The sequence below is a fragment of the Amblyraja radiata genome, chromosome 6 (genome assembly GCF_010909765.2).
Source record: "Amblyraja radiata isolate CabotCenter1 chromosome 6, sAmbRad1.1.pri, whole genome shotgun sequence".
NCBI classification, from domain to species: Eukaryota; Metazoa; Chordata; class Chondrichthyes; order Rajiformes; family Rajidae; genus Amblyraja; species Amblyraja radiata.
The window spans coordinates 47,737,321-47,753,916 of record NC_045961.1 but is presented as its reverse complement, the minus strand read 5'-3'; positions in this window follow the sequence as shown (position 1 = coordinate 47,753,916).

The following is a 16,596-nucleotide window of genomic DNA, read 5'->3' as shown; positions in this document are numbered from 1 at the left end:
GATCAACAGGTGCAGCACACGAATGACTATATTCATGTATGGAAATCAGATTATATTCATGCTGTTATGTATATATATAGAGAAAAACACAGAGAAACAAAGCAAGTCGGACTTCCATCACTGTTCTGCACAAATAAACTAATCAACCTTACCCATTGAATATAGAAACAAGACGAAAATAATGCCACATATTCAATCATATATGGTTCAATGACATTTATATATGTAAAAATATATATGGAAACAGGCCCTTCAGCCCACCAAGTCCACACCAACCAGCAATCTATCATACACCAATTCCATCCATCACGCCAGGACCAATTTACAGAAACCAATTAACCTCCAAACCTGCACTACTTTCGGATATGGGAGGAACTGGAATATCCAGGGAAAACCAATGTGGTAGTAAGGCAGCAACTCTACCGCTGCGCCACCGTGCCACCCCATTAAATTATTTTTTCTGTAATATATTTATTATGGTGTCACGTCAAGAAAGATGAACACATGATTCTGATTTCTGCCCTTAGTTGCATAACACACATGTCCAGTCATTGTGTTTTATGGCTGGTTTTCAACCTATCAGGCTGAAGGTCTCGACCCGAAACATCACCCATTCTTTCTCTCCAGAGATGCTGCCTGTCCTGCTGAGTTTTTCTAGTTTTTAGTGTCTATCTTCAGTTTAAACCAGCATCTGCAATTCTTCCTACACTATTTGTTAAACAAAACAGGTCCTATTCTCATAATATTATTCACCTCAACTAAGTTTTTTCTTCACTTCCGTTGCTGCAGAGAATACAATACGTTATCAAATCTTTCTTCAAAATGAAAAAAAAAATTCCAGCCCTGCCAACATCTTCATAAATTGCCCCTGGATCCTCTCCAGAGCAATTGCACCCTTTCTACAATGTGTCATAGTCTTACAGCATGGAAACAGGCCCTTCATCCCAACTTGTTCATGCAGATCAAGATGCCCCATCTAAACTAGTCCCATTTATCCGCATTTGGCCCATATCCCTTTAAACCTTGTGTGTGTCAGTGTGTGTATGAGAGTGTGTCCGTGTCAGTGTCAGTAAAGCGGCGACAACATCCGGAGTGAGCGGAGACTAGGCGATGCCCGGTGAGCGTTTCCCTCCTCCCCCTCCCGGGAATGCGGGCCAGCCCAGGTGCTCCTTATCCAGCTGGGGTCCGGAGGAAGTGAGGGTCAGTGAGCCGGAGGAGGTGAGGGTCAGTGACCCAGGGGTCAGGCATCGGAGCGGAGATTCATCCCCGCGGCTCCGGAGGCGGCACCAATGCCCCCACTCACCCAGTCCACTCCTGGCTCCAGGCCGGGGTTAAAACTCCATGGGGTGTGGACAGAGCGGCCGACGGACATAGAGCCACTGAAGGTGAGGGTGGGAGGTGTATGCCGTGCCTCTGGGGGGAAGGGTGAGGGGGGTTGGTGCTGGGACCACCGCCGTGTCTCACCTATCACACCATCTGCATGGGAGAAACTTTTTTTACCCCCAAAATCATCTGGCGGGCCGGTAGTTTGACAGCCCTGCTTTAAACCAATGCCCTCTAGTTCTTGAATCACATCTCCCGGGAAAAAGACTATGCATTCACCTTAAATTTCCCTCATGGTTTTTACTCACCTCGAAAACAATTTTTGCTTTATTTTGAACTTCCAGCGCCTGCAGATTTTTGAGCGTGAGAAATGTTGTGATCTGCCTGAGATCATGAGAATTTTGTGAAATGCGTGAGTCTCACGCTCAATGCGTGAGAGTTGGCAGCCCTGCTAATAATGCAAACATTTTATGCAAGTTCCAATTGTTTGGACAAAAATCACTTATTAGTGCTTTATATCGGAAAATGGAGGAGGACTGGCCAAATTTTGTGCCTTCCACCACAGTGATGAATGCTGTGGTGGATGTTTGTGTTACATTTTTATTGTGTTTTTGTGTGTTCTTTTTCATTGTACCGCTGCTGGCAAATTTATTTCACTTGCACTTTATGTGCAAGTGACGAATAAAACTGATTGTAACAGTTAAGTTACTTTAAGACCATTTCAGAAATTATGGCATCAACTAACAATCAACTAACAAATTAAAGCAAACTAAAAAAAAATAACATGTTCCCTTTCCTGACTCTACCTCATAAGTACTTTAACGCAGTTAACAGAGCAAAGGGATATTAATCTCAAGAATCAAAATGGGGAAAGTGGGGGCAATTTTACTTAAATGGTAATTCTAAGCCCATTCAGATCTGCATAGAGTCAGAGTTATACAACATGTACGTGGCTGGCCCAATTTGTCCATAATGATCAAGTTGGCATTCTGCGTGCCCAGGGACTGGCTGCCGTTCCCAGATCAGCTCGCGTCCCAGGGACTGGCTGCAGTTCTCAGGTCGGCTCGCCTGCCCCGACCCCGCGAAAACGAATTGAAAAAAAACGCGGTTTATCGGGTTACGCGTGTGCCGTAGATTGCCGTACGCTGTCCTAGATGTTTGCCCTCATTGTGGTCCCCCCCATGTTTTACAACTGATTCACCTGGTTAGTTCTATCTCCGGCTGCTTTATGTTGTCAGCAGCTGCACATCCAACCAAGAAAGAAGAGAAGAGACGCAACGTCTCTCACAGCCGCCAACTGACACGCTTCCCCAGACTGCACAGATCGCTGTGATGTGGCGCAAAGACACAAACTGTGCAGGGACTGAAGACAGCGTGAGAATTCTGTCATCAGAGTGAGAATTGGCTGAAATTCGTGACTCTCACGCTCAAAGCGTGAGAGTTGGCAGCCCTGTCTAAGGCCAGGATGTGACAACAGACACATGGGGAGACACATACACAAGGAAGACACACACACAAGGAGACAGACATACACACACAGGGAGACACACACACACACACACACAGGGAGATACACACACATACACACGGAGACACACACACAGACACGCATACACACACATGGAGACACACACACACAAAGAGACACACACAGGGAGACAGACACACACACACAAACTTTCCTTCCCCCTCCCTCCCTCTTTCCTCCCCAACTCCCTCCCTCTTTCCTCCCCAACTCCCTCCCTCTTTCCTCCCCTTCCTCCCACCTCCCCCGTCCCTCCCTCTTTCCTCCCCCATCCCTCCCTCTCTCCTCCCCCTCCCTCTCTTTCTTCACCCTCCCTCTTTCTCCCCTTTCTCCTTCCCTTCCTTCAACCCCTTTCTGCATTCCCTCCCCCTGTCTCACTTTGCCTCCATCCCTCCCTTTTTTTCTTTCCCCTTCGGGAATTAAAATTTCAAAACTCTTAGAGAAAAAATGTATTATCACCATATTAAATGGTCATTCCTTTATTTTATTTTGAAACTATTCTACACCCCCCTTGGAATTTTATATGCTTGATAACTAAGATTACCTAATTGCGAAGGTATTACTTAGGATAACAGTCAAGATACCACCAATTTGCCTATCCACAATCCACTTTGACATCTATACTGTTCTCAAGTCTCCTGTCATTTTACTCCTTCTAATTCTATTAGCCTAACAATCCATTCTTTTCTCCCCCATCTGTTAGGTTAGGCTTCCTTTCCTGCATTTATTCTATTTACTTCCACTATGTCCTGTGGGTTCATGTTCCACTTTGCAGCCACTGTTTGTGTAAAGCCACCTCCTTTCAATACACCATTGGGTTTCTTAATATTGATGGCCTCAAATTATATTCTTCGATACATTGGAAACCTCTCTTTTTCCAGTTATTACAATCTTTCATAATTTTACAGATTTTGTTAGGCTACCCTTCATCCTTGGTATGTTCATCTTTACCTGATTATGTATGCCCTAGCATTTCTGATATTGTCCTTATGGATCTTCTCTGCAATTTCTGTGTCATCTCCATCAGTACAATACAGTAAACAGAACTGTACACAATAGTTAGTGTGGTCTAAACAAAGTTCAATCTAATTTGAGCATAAATTACCTATTTTTCAATTCTACCTCCCTATAAATATATCCCCTGCATGGTTTCCAATTTGTTCTGGCTTGCCAACCTGTGGTGCAATCTTTAGAATCTGATGCATTTGTACTCAAGTGTGTAGGAAGGAACCGCAGATGCTGGTTTACACCGAAGATAGACACAAAATGCTGGAGTAACTCAACGGGACAGGCAGCATCTCTGGATAGAAGGAATGGGTGATGTTTCGGGTTGAGACCCTTCTTAGGTAGAAGTGTCTCAAACTGAAACGTCATCCATTCCTTCTATCCAGAGATACTGCCTGTCCTGCTGAGTTATTCCAGCATTTTGTGTCTATCTTCATTTGTACTCAAGGTTACTCAAGCTTTGTTCTCCTTTCCCATCTAGACTTGCACCTTCCAAGTAATATGACCTTATTCTTCATAACCATATATACTGCCTTGCATTTATCCGTGTTGAACTTAATTTGCTCATTTTGACATTATTTATTTCTTCCTCAGTCATGACTATTTTTTAATTTGGTACCATCTCCAAATTTACAATTTTAATTTGTAGTTTTTATTTCAAATTTTAGAAAATCTGTGTTTAGATTCCATGTGATTTAAGAGGTATTAATTAATGGTGCTGATTCTGCATTTTTCACTCTTGGGTATGGTGACTGAATAAATTAAATTCATGTGCAAACTACAATTTAATGATACCTATTTAATGATAACATTATAATCTGAAGTTATTGTTGATAAATTAATTGAAATAGAATTTGTTAGATGAATAGATGATGCTTTTCACAATGGCAATAATAACAGGCTGTATGTGACTAATGTTTGTGATCTTGTCCTAATGTGTAGAATAAGGCATCTCTTAGAAAGATGCCTTGAAGACTTGAATAGTTCTCATGGCATTTCTAGATTCAATTTGTGGAAAACAAATGAATATAAGAACATGTCTAGATAGATAAAACAAAATGGTGAGGTCTAGTTCATCTTAAAAGTATATTGTTGACATGTGATCTTCTATGCTAGGATATGATGGGTCACTAGAAAACTCCCAGAGATCAAACATTTTTCTCACAGAAAAGGAGATAAAAGCAAAGTGCCCTCGGCTTTTCCAAGCAGCCAGTTACAATGATGTTAACAGAGGACTGGAAGCAGCTCTCCTGAAGTCATCCTTCTCAAACAAGGCATGAGTACTGGTTAAGCAAATCTGGATTTTCCAATTTCAGAACAAAGAAATTTTAAAAAATGGAACAGTGTGAGACTATTCATTGGCGAATAAAAGAAAACATTCATAATAAATTGTGACACCGGTGCTACAGATTACATCAGGAGTGGTCAGACCACAACTCCCGAGCTGCTTGCAACTCTTACAAGGGCAGCTCTCAGGGATTCATACCTAACACACTTTAGTGGTCTAGTTTTTTTAGACTTATATTGGGATGGGGAAAGGGGGCTTGGGTATGACATGCGGAGGATTTTGCCTCTAACATCACCAGACATACATTGGCAGGGTGGGGGTGGTGTCCAGTATGTGCTGCCTTATAACCTCACCGGAAAGGTTATGAACTGTATGAAATGTCATGGGATTATGACATTAAAGTTTATTCAGCCATGGTAAGGAATGCACATGGTAATTTCCCTGCAGAATATGTTTGCAGAATTCTGGGTCTGTGAGTTTTCTGGGAACTGAAGAAGGGTCTTGACCCAAAATGTCATCTATCCACATTCTCCAGAAATGCTACCTGACCTGCTGTGAACCTCCAGCACTTTGTGTCCTTTGTACAAGAATACGAAGCTCGTCATTTAAAACTGAGGTATTTCGCATTTTTTTCTTATGGAGTGACGAATCTCTGGAAATCTCTGGCTCGGTGGATGGTGGAAGCTGGAAATTTAAATGGTGGATAAATATTTGGTAGATCGAGGAACATTTTAATTGGAATTGATGGATTGAGGAATAGATTGAAGTAGAAGTTAGAAACAATACAATAATAGCCATCTTATTAATTAAGAAATATCCTGATTAGGATTAATAGTACAACAAACCAGTCTGCCATAGACTAAGATGTGTTTTGGACATACGTTATATCCTTTCATTTGAAGCTGAAGAACTGATCTTACAAGTTGGGAGAGGGATAAATTGCTACATTGCCAGTGTAGAGACATGGCGCATTGCAACTTTAATGTGGTTATAGTTATTAATTGAATCGAATCAGATTGAGGGACAGTGTACTTCAGATAATAACAGCTCTAAGCAGTGAAAAGATCCAGAAACCACTCGAAGTTTGCCCCAGTTTGAATAGATCGCTGGTGAGGTGGCTTGAGAGGTGCCATTAACTCACAGACACCGGAGACTACAGGGTAATCATGGAGAGTGGGAAATTAATTGCTGGAAATTGGAAATAAAAAGAGAAAATGATGGAAATATTCAGCAGGCCAGGCAGCACTTATGAAGAGAGAATTATTTCAGATTGATGTCCATTCTTCAGAACCGGAAAAATTTAGAAAGCAGATTTGGGAGATAAGTGACTGTAGATTCTGGAATCTGAAGAAGTAAAAAACTGCTGAAAGAACTGCTTGAAATGTGGAAAGCAAGCCAGTTTAAACTTACCGTGCGTGGGGAAGGATGGAGACAAAGAAAGTGAACGACTGCGATAGTGTGGAGACTACAAGAAGATTGATGATGCAAACTCATATCAATTTGGAGAAGGTGCTGAAGGTTCATTAATGGTTGCTAATCCATCTAGAGCAGGTGTAAATGGAGTAAGAAGCAGAAAGGAGAGAAAAGGCAGCAGCTGGAACTGTGAGACATCATAATTGCTGGATTGTTGCGATTGAAGTTGATATTGATTGCTACTTTTCCATTATCTGAGAATGACAAAGATAGGTGACTGAAAACCAAAACATCTGTAGCTGTTGGAAAATAAAATTAATACAGAAAATGCCAGAAATATTTGGAAAGTCACACTGCATCTTTGGCAATAGAAACAGGACTCATTTTCCACAAAGATAGGTGGCTCTCCCTCCCTGGATGTAAAGAGGATTTTCCCGTAATGTAAATGTTAGGGTGCAAGGTGGACTCTGCGACTAAATGTGAAACCTTCACAGGAGGAAAGTATTGGTTGGAAGAAACATCAGAACTGGCAGGAATCCTGACTGATAGTTCCTGGTCATGTTGAGGTTATTGCCATATGCACAAGTATAGTTTTTTGATTCGTACAGGTGTCAGAGGTTATGGGGAGAATGCAGGAGAATGGGATCAGGAGGGGGAGATAGATCAGCCACGATTGAATGGCAGAGTATACTTGATTGGCCGAATGGCCTATTGCTACTCCTATCACTTTTGACCTTATGCATGGTGAGGTACCATGGCTGTCACATTGGATTAATTGTCGGAACCCTTTGAAGAGAGATCAAAGAACTACAAAAGCAACTGTTTGAATTCACCTAAAGATTAATACCCAATGTTCTGAAACATATTGACATTACAGAAGAGGAGGTGTCGGTGTCCTGAAGCGCAGAAAGGTGGATAGATCCCCAGGATGTAGCCTAGGTCCTTATGGGAAGCAAGGAAAATAATTCCAGGTGCTCTGGAAGATATTTTTGTATCTTTCTTAGCTATGGTTGAGGTACCGGTGGACTGGAGGGTGGCTAATATTGTGCCTTTATTTAAGATGGGCTGTAAGCCAGGAAACTATAGGTCGGGAGCCGAGTATCAATGGTGGGAAAGTTAATGGAGGGGATTCTAAGAGATGGGATCTATCTGCATTTGGAAAGGCATGGATTGATTGGGGAATGTCAGCATGGCTTGGGAAATTGTTTCATGAATGTGACAGAGTGTTTTGAAGAGGTGACCAACACAAATGACAAGGGCAGGGTGGTAAACTTTGTCTAAATGGACTTTAGCAAGGACATTGACAAGATCCATCATGGTAAGCTGGTCGGGTAGGTTAGATTACATGGGATGTCTAGAAAGGAACTGCAGATGCTGATTTATACCTTATGATTTATATGATTATATGATTTATAAAACCAACATCAGTCTGAAGAAGGGTTCTGACTCAAAACGTCATCCAACTGTTTTCTCCAGAGATGCTGCCTGACCCACTGAGTTACTCCAGCACTTTGTGTCTTTCTTGGATTACATGGGATCTTGGTTGAGCTAGCCCACTGAATTCAAAATTCAGAAGAAGACGCTAGAGAGTAGTGATGGAGGAATGTTTTTCAGATGGGAGGCCTGTGATCAGTGGTGTGTTGGTTCACCTGATGTTTGTCATGTATATTAACTAGTTGGATGAGAACATGTGGCATGGTTAGTAAGTTTGCGGATGGCACTGAAATTGGTAGCGTAGTGACAGTGGAGAAGATTGTCTAAGTTAACTACAGTGTCGAGATAAACTACGAAAGCCTCCAAAGGAATGGCAGGTGGAATTTAACTCGGATGAATATGAAGCATTTTAGGAAGTTGAACCAGATTAGGACAAATGCAGTAATTAGCGCTGGTGGGTATATGGAATGAGCTGCTAGACGAATTGGTACAACATTTAAAAGACATTTGTACAGGGACATGGAAGGGAATAATTTTGTGGGATATGGGTAGGTATGTTACAAAACTTACCTTCAGCGGCGCTGTAATTCTGCCACTGGCCGTGTGCGCGATTTTGGCACGTTTGAGGGGGGGGCGGGGTTAAAAGGGGTTTTTTTCCCGACCTGGTCCTGAATTATATTTGTTGGAGTGCAAGATGTTGCTAAAGAATCGTTCCTACGGCCGTTCTGTGTGTTTTTTTTTTAAATTCACCCGACAAGTTAATCGCTGGAATGATTTTAAAATCACCTTCTGAAGCCGTCAATACCGAAAACAGGGACGGATTTTATGGAGGACCAGGTAAAAGAAAGTAGTTTATTTTTATGTATAAAAGTGTTTCTTAAGATGTATTTAATTCACATTTTAAGTTGCGAAACGGTGATTTTTCCCCCCGAAGAACCGGCAGTATATTTGCTGCCGATATGGGGGACTAAATTCACCGCAACCTTAACGTTCCAAATGGTCCCGTTACAGAAAATCCCACTCGCAAGCTGATTTAAATGGCCATTAATTTACAGGTATTAAACATTAAATTCCTTCCATTTGGCCTATAAACCCATGACAATGAGATTTAAAGATTATGTTATATTCTGAATTATTGTGTGAATGTTATTTGGACACTTAGGCTATTTAAAAATGTTAATCTATTCTTAAGAAATGGATAGATGTTTAGATCTAGTAATTGAATTTTGTAATTAGCTACAATTAGGTAACTAACTAATTATATGCTTTAATTTCAAGTCATCTAAGTAAGATTGTTTCATATTTGTTTCAGAATGCTTCAATCTAAAATAACTGATAATTTCTTTCAGTTCTCTTAAATTTTAATAAAGTTGTCGGCTTTTAAATGTTCTCGATCGTAGCTTTTGTGTTAAGTCAAAGAAAAAGCAATAGGGAACAAGATGCCAATTTACGAGTATGAAAATGGCCACAACTTTTTTAATACTGTAGATATAAAAGTGAATTAGGTGTCAAATTAAACTTCTTTTTATGCTTTATCTGATGGGATAAATTAAAGACTTGATTTTTAACATCTCAAAATTTTGTAACATTGTTAATATGGGCAAAATACAATCAAGTAGAACCAGCTCGGTAAGGCACCTTGGTTGTCGTGTGTCCATGCTGTTGACTCTGACTAATTATAGTTAAATATACATCAGGTGTACATAGCTGTTAGGATGAGAAAGGATAAAAGTAATCATCAAAATTATCAAACCAATTCAGGAGTCAATTTAAGGGAAAATATACAAAAATCTGGCAATCAACAGAAACTTCATCTAGTTTATTTTTTCCATAAGATAAACCAATGCAACCAACTCAAAACCAGATGAAACAATTCTATTATGTCAGCCATCAGTTTTGCTGGAGATTTGTTTGGGCTCTTGTTACTGGATATCAATGAACTAAGATCTATTGTCACATAAAAAAACACTCTCAAAGTATTCCAACGTAATATTTAAAGTGTATAAGCAAGACATTATTGATGTGCTGTATTATGAAAGAAGCTTTTATCGTGTGGACAAATAATTAACAATGAGGATTTCACACTGAGATGATAATAAAAGACATTGAGTAAAGCAGTATTGTTGATTATTTTGAAACAAGCTAAAATTGTATTTGAATTACAAATCATTGTTGAAATGCACTCTAGGATCCTGATTTAATACAGCTGTAAATGAAGCTATGATTATTTCATTATTTGCAACCCACACTCACCCTACCAACCTTTATACTCCCACACTGCATATGAATCATAAGTTGCTGATTATATCACAGTATAAGCAAATCTTTTATAATAGTTTCTCTCACAGAAGTTTTTTACCACCAGTGACAATGAGTTTCATTCAAACCTTCAGGAGCTAAATGTCTATGAACCACAGTATATAAGTGAGTCAAAATAGTCGTTGATTTGTGAAACAGCGACTGAAATTTACCGTGGCAGTTAAGACATCCTTTCTTTATGAGGCTATACAAGCTCTGTAACCAATTTGTTGGTTATTCATTAGAATGGCACATGAATGACAGGATTAACATCAAGCCAGTTTAACGTGTGGCATCTGAGGTAAAAATGAAATTGAGGGGGAAACTCTCCAACGTCTGCACAAAGGGTAATGGTTTTATGGAGGTCAGTTGCATCAGTTCCAGACATAATTTTAGTAGTTCCTCAGATCAGTTTCTCAGCCCATCTTCAATTGCTTCATTAATGATCTTGCTTCCATCAGAAGATTGGAAATGAGGATGTCAACAGATGAATGCATAACACTGAATTCCATTCTCAACTCCACAGCAAATGAAGTAGCTTTTGAATTGTTTTAAATATACAGCATGGAACCAGACCCTTATGCCATCAATCACCCTTTCCCACTCTTTCTATGTTATCCCACATTTGAATTCACTCCCTACACACGGGGCAATTTAAAGAGACATTAACCTCCAAATCCACACATCTTTGGGATGTGGGATGAAATCCGAGCATCTGGAGGAAATCCACAAGGTCAAAGGGAAAACATGGAAACTCTACAGGCTGCACCCGAGGTCAGGATTGAACCGGGCTCCTAGTATCATGAAGCAGCAGCTCTACCAGTTGCGCCATTGTGCAGACCCGACTGTTCATGTCTGCCTGATCGTTGGTTGGCACGGACTTTGGTGGTGGCTTTATAAACAAAATTATTTAGCAAAAAAGTCAATATATTATGTGGAATTTATATATGCTAGTTTGGTCTCAACTGAAGTGTTGTGTTTCATTCTGGGCATCGAACTTTTGGAAAAACACAAAAGCTTTGGAAAGGTCATCGAAGAGATTTAAGAGACAGATTCCAGAGATGGTATTTACAATTATGTGAAGAGATAATGTGAGTAAAATCTGTTCTTGTTCCTTTTGGACACAGAAGAATAAGATGATATTTGCTGGAGGAGATCAAAATCATAAAAGATTTGGGCAGAATAAAATAAAGAGAAAATATTTTAATGCCGAAAGGCCAATAACAGAAAATTTAGAAAGCTGGCAAGAGAATTAGAGGCACTGTGAATAAAGTACTTTTTACTTATGAATTCGGTAGGAAATACATCCGCTATCTAACACAGACTACAGGTATACACGGTACGTTTATGGGTGGCATGGTGCCGTAGCGGTAAAATTGCTGCCTTCCAGTGCTTGCTGTGCTGGAGACCCGGGTTCAATCCTGATTACATGTGGTCTGTACGGAGTTTGTACGTTCTCCCCATGACCGCGTTGGTTTTCCCCGAGATCTTTGGTTTCCTCCCATGCTCCAAAGATATACAGGTTTGTAGGTTAATTGGCTTGGTATAAGTGTAAATTGTCCCTAGTGTGTGTAGAATAGTGTTAATGTGCGTGGATTGATGATCAGTGCAGACTCGGTGGGTTGAAGGACCTGTTTCCAGTGGTATCTCTAAACTAACTAAACCACACTCCCCAACATAGACACAAAGTGAACATTCTCTAATTTAAATTCTCCAATTTTAAGAAATTTCTTATACTTCCCTCCCCTCTTCATCCCTCCTTGCCCCCTTCCTGCACCCTAGTCCTTCTACCAGTTCCACAGTTTTCCATATTGTTTCTCTTGAAATCACACCTTCCCTATTGAACAATGGACCTACCTGAGGTCATTTATGGCTGCCCCTGATTGGTTCTGGTCTGCTCACCCAGGATGGTGTGGGTCCTTGATGCTGGCAGCCTTTTTGAGGCAATGATAGATCCCCTCGATGGTTGGGAGGTCAGAACCGATGATGGACTGGGCAGTGTTTACAAGTTTCTGCAGCCTTTTCTGCTCCTGGACGCTCAGGTTGTCGTACCAAGCCATGATGCAACCGGTCGGCATGCTCTCTACTGTGCACCTGTAGAAGTTCGAGAGAGTCCTCTTTGACATGCCACCTCTCCGTAATATTCTCAGGAAGTAGAGGCACTGATGTGCTTTCTTTATGATTGCATCAGTGGGACCAGGAGAGATCTTCGGAAATATGCACGCCCAGGAATTTGAAGTTCTTGACCCTTTCCACCATCAACCCGTTGATATAAACGGGACTGTCGGTCCCCATCCTACCCCTTCCGAAGTCCACAATCAGTTCCTTGGTTTTGCTGGTGTTGAGAGCCAGGTTATTGTGCTGGCACCATTTGGTCAATCGGTCGATCTCACTTCTATACTCTGACTCGTCCCCATCAGTGATACGTCCCACAACAGTGGTGTAGTCAGCGAACTTGATGATGGAGTTCGCACTATGTCCAGCTATGCAGTCATAAGTATAGAGCGAGTACAGCAGGGGGCTGAGCACGCAGCCTTGAGGCGCTCCCATGCTGATTGTTATCGAGGATGACACATTTCCACCAATGCGGACAGACTGTGGTCTGTGAATGAGGAAGTCGAGGATCCAATTGCAGAGGGATGCGCAGAGTCCCAGATCTGAGAGCTTGGTAACCAGCTTGGAGGGGATGATGGTATTAAATGCCGAGATGTAGTCAATGAATAACAGCCTGACATATGTCATTTTTGAAGCTTTTCCTTTCATATATCAGGGAAACAATTAAAGAAATAGAAATTAAATATAGACTCTTGTGTGCATATTGGCATATTAAAGAAATTGAACTGAAATATGAGCTTGGATCCTAAAATTTCTTTGACTAGGGATGGGAACACTTAATCACAAGATTTGAAGCACGATGAAAATCAAGATTTTTTTTCTGGATACTGTGTTTGTTTGACTAGCTTGTGCAAGGTTGAATGCAGCTAGTAATATGCATTGAATGCCTGGAAGCCACTTTTATTTTCATTCACAAGTCAAGTTTATTATCATACTAGACCAAGTGCAGACCCGTTGGGTCTGCTCCCCCAACGCAGCCGTTCCCTACCCGTAGCCCCCACGGGAGACGTGGTCCTCCAACTCAAGCGGCTCAGGAATCATCAGTGCGGCTGTTTTTAAATGGCGTCTTTGAGGCGAGATGCGGGCGCCAGCAGCCGTTATGGTCGCTGGCCAGCAGGAGGCGACAAAACGAGTGAGTGGGGGGGGGGGGGGGGGGGGGAGAAGGATTTGATTAAAAATGTGTACATAAACACGACAAAATTTAATGAGGAGTGGATACTTGGAATGAAAAGTGAAATCTCTACCGAAATGGAAATAAACAGGGCGTTTGTGGGTCGGGTGTTGTCGTGGCAATGAATCAAAGGCTGGCAGCCACAAGTCAGAAACACACACAGCCACACAGCCAGAGACAGACAGACAGAGACAGACAGACAGACAGACAGACAGACAGACAGACAGACAGACAGACAGACAGACAGACAGACAGACAGACAGACAGACAGACAGACAGACAGACAGACAGACAGACAAGTATAGTGAGTTATAAGCACAATGAAAAATCTTGCTCGCAGCAGCATCAGAGGTACATCATGGCCTGATACTGCAATTCCAATGTACAGGCATACAAGAGGTTACTGAGAGCGATGGACTCAGTCGGGTTCATCATGGGCATTAACCCTCACCTCTATTGATAGCATCTACATGAATGCAGCATCTATTATCCACACAGAGGTACATGCAAAGGCACACAAACTAACATAAATTATACATAAAACTTTGAAAAGAATGAGGTTTTGTGCAAAAAACAAAACATTAATACATAATTAGTAGAAAAAGCAAGTCCATGATCATGTAAGTGGTGGACCATAGTGTTCTGTATTCAAGGTAGGATTAAGGTTGTTGTTCCAGAACCAGGTGTTGCTGAGCTTCAGGTCTCTGTACCTCCTGCCCGATGTCGGAATGAAAAGAGAGCATGCCGCAGATGGTGGTGAACCTTGATAATAGATGCTGCTTTTGTGTAGAAGCTTTCTACAGAGGTGATGATATGTGCCTATGATAAAACAGGCTGAGTCCATCACTCCATGCCACCTCCTGTGTTCCTATGCATTGGAATTACTGTACCAAGCCATGATGCATGATGTAAAAGTCTGTTGATGTATTCTGAGACATTCTGAATCTCTTTAAACTTCTAAGAAACAAGGAGTGGCACAGTGATGCAGTGGTAGAGTTGCTGCCTTACATCGCTTACTGCGCCAGAGACCCGAGTTCGACCCCAACTATGGGTGCTGTCTCTACAGAGTTTGTACGTTATCTCCGTGACCGCGTGGATTTCCTCCCAGAGCTTTGGTTTCCGCCTACATTCCAAAGACGTACAGTTTTGTAAGTTAATTGGCTTGTAAATTTCCCTAGTGTGTGTAGGACAGTGTTAATGTGCGGGGATCGCTGATCAGTGCGGACTCGGTAGGCTGAAGGGCCTGTTTCCATGCTGTATCTCTAAACTAAACTACAGAAGTAACGCTGGAATGTTCTCAATATGATTACATCCATGTGCAAGTCAACCGAGATGTTAATGCCCAGGAATTTCAAGTTGCTAACTCTCACCATCACTAACCCACAGATGAAGATGGAGTAGTGTCCCAACTTCCTCTTTCTGATCAATGACTAGTTTCTTGTTCTTTTTTGACTTGAGCGAGAGGTTGTTGTTGTGGCAACACTCAACTAGGTGTTCTATCTCTCTCCTGTATACTTACTCATTACCAGGGGCTGTGGGGGCTCGTGTAGGTGTATCATTGTTCTCCCATTGAAAGCGAACATAGAAGGTGTTGAGTTCATCCCCATATGACACATCGTTACCACTTACATTCCTCGGTTTTGCCTCATAGGAGGCGAAGGTATGCAAGCCATGCCACAACTATCAAGTCTCTGTCTGTGACTCGTGTTTAGTTCAACATTTTCTCTAATAACGCAGAAAGTTCTTGTAGATTAGCTATTGCATGTCAGCCAATCAGCATGCTTAGTAATTATAACCGCCTAATTATCTGATTTATAGTGTAAGAAAGAACTCACCTACTGTCTTCAGTAGCTGCAGTAGACTGAATGTGTGATGTACTGCATATGTGATGATGAACTAGACAATAAAGATTCATGTGCTTTAACCTGTGTGAGACTAAGGTATTTACAGTTCTAATGAACATTCAATGACCTATTACTTAAACTCTTTCTCACTCTCCACAGATGCTTGAATTAAAGTTTTGCATATTCTCAATTTTTCAGTGACACTACCTGACATGCTGAGTTACTCCAGCATTTTGTGTCTTTTCTCCAGTCAACTGGATATTTGGTGTCATTATCACAGTTTGCCATTACAGTACTTGTTTTTTCTACCATACTATATTTTAAAATATTTTATCGTTCATCTTTATGGTATATTTGCACACCTGTACATGGTACTAACACCATCATCAAGTATGCAGATGATACAACGGTGATTGGCCTCATCAGCAACAACGATGAGTCGGCCTATAGGGAGGAGGTCCAGCTCCTAGCAGCATGGTGCGCTGACAACAACCTGGCCCTTAACTCCAAGAAGACCAAGGAGCTCATTGTAGACTTCAGGAAGTCCAGGGGTGGCACGCACACCCCCATCCACATCAACGGGACGGAGGTGGAACGTGTTTCCAGCTTCAGGTTCCTGGGGGTCAACATCTCTGATGACCTCTCTTGGACCCACAATACCTCAACTCTGGTCAAGAAGGCTCACCAGCGTCTCTTCTTCCTGAGGAGACTGAAGAAGGTCCATCTGTCTCCTCAGATCCTGGTGAACTTCTACCGCTGCACCATCGAGAGCATCCTTACCAACTGTATCACAGTATGGTATGGCAACTGCTCTGTCTCCGACCGGAAAGCACTGCAGAGGGTGGTGAAAATTGCCCAATGCATCACCGGTTCCTCGCTCCCCACCATTGAGTCTGTCCAAAGCAAGCGTTGTCTGCGGAGGGCGCTCAGCATCGCCAAGGACTGCTCTCACCCCAACCATGGACTGTTTACCCTTCTACCATCTGGGAGGCGCTACAGGTCTCTCCGTTGCCGGACCAGCTTCTTCCCTGCGGCTGTCACACTACTCAACAATGTACCTCGGTGACTGCCAATCACCCCCCCCTCCCCCCTCCTCCCACAGGAAAAAGAAGTCTATGACTGTATGCATGTAAATAGATTTATTTATTGAAATCATATTCTATGTCGCTCTTCCAGGGAG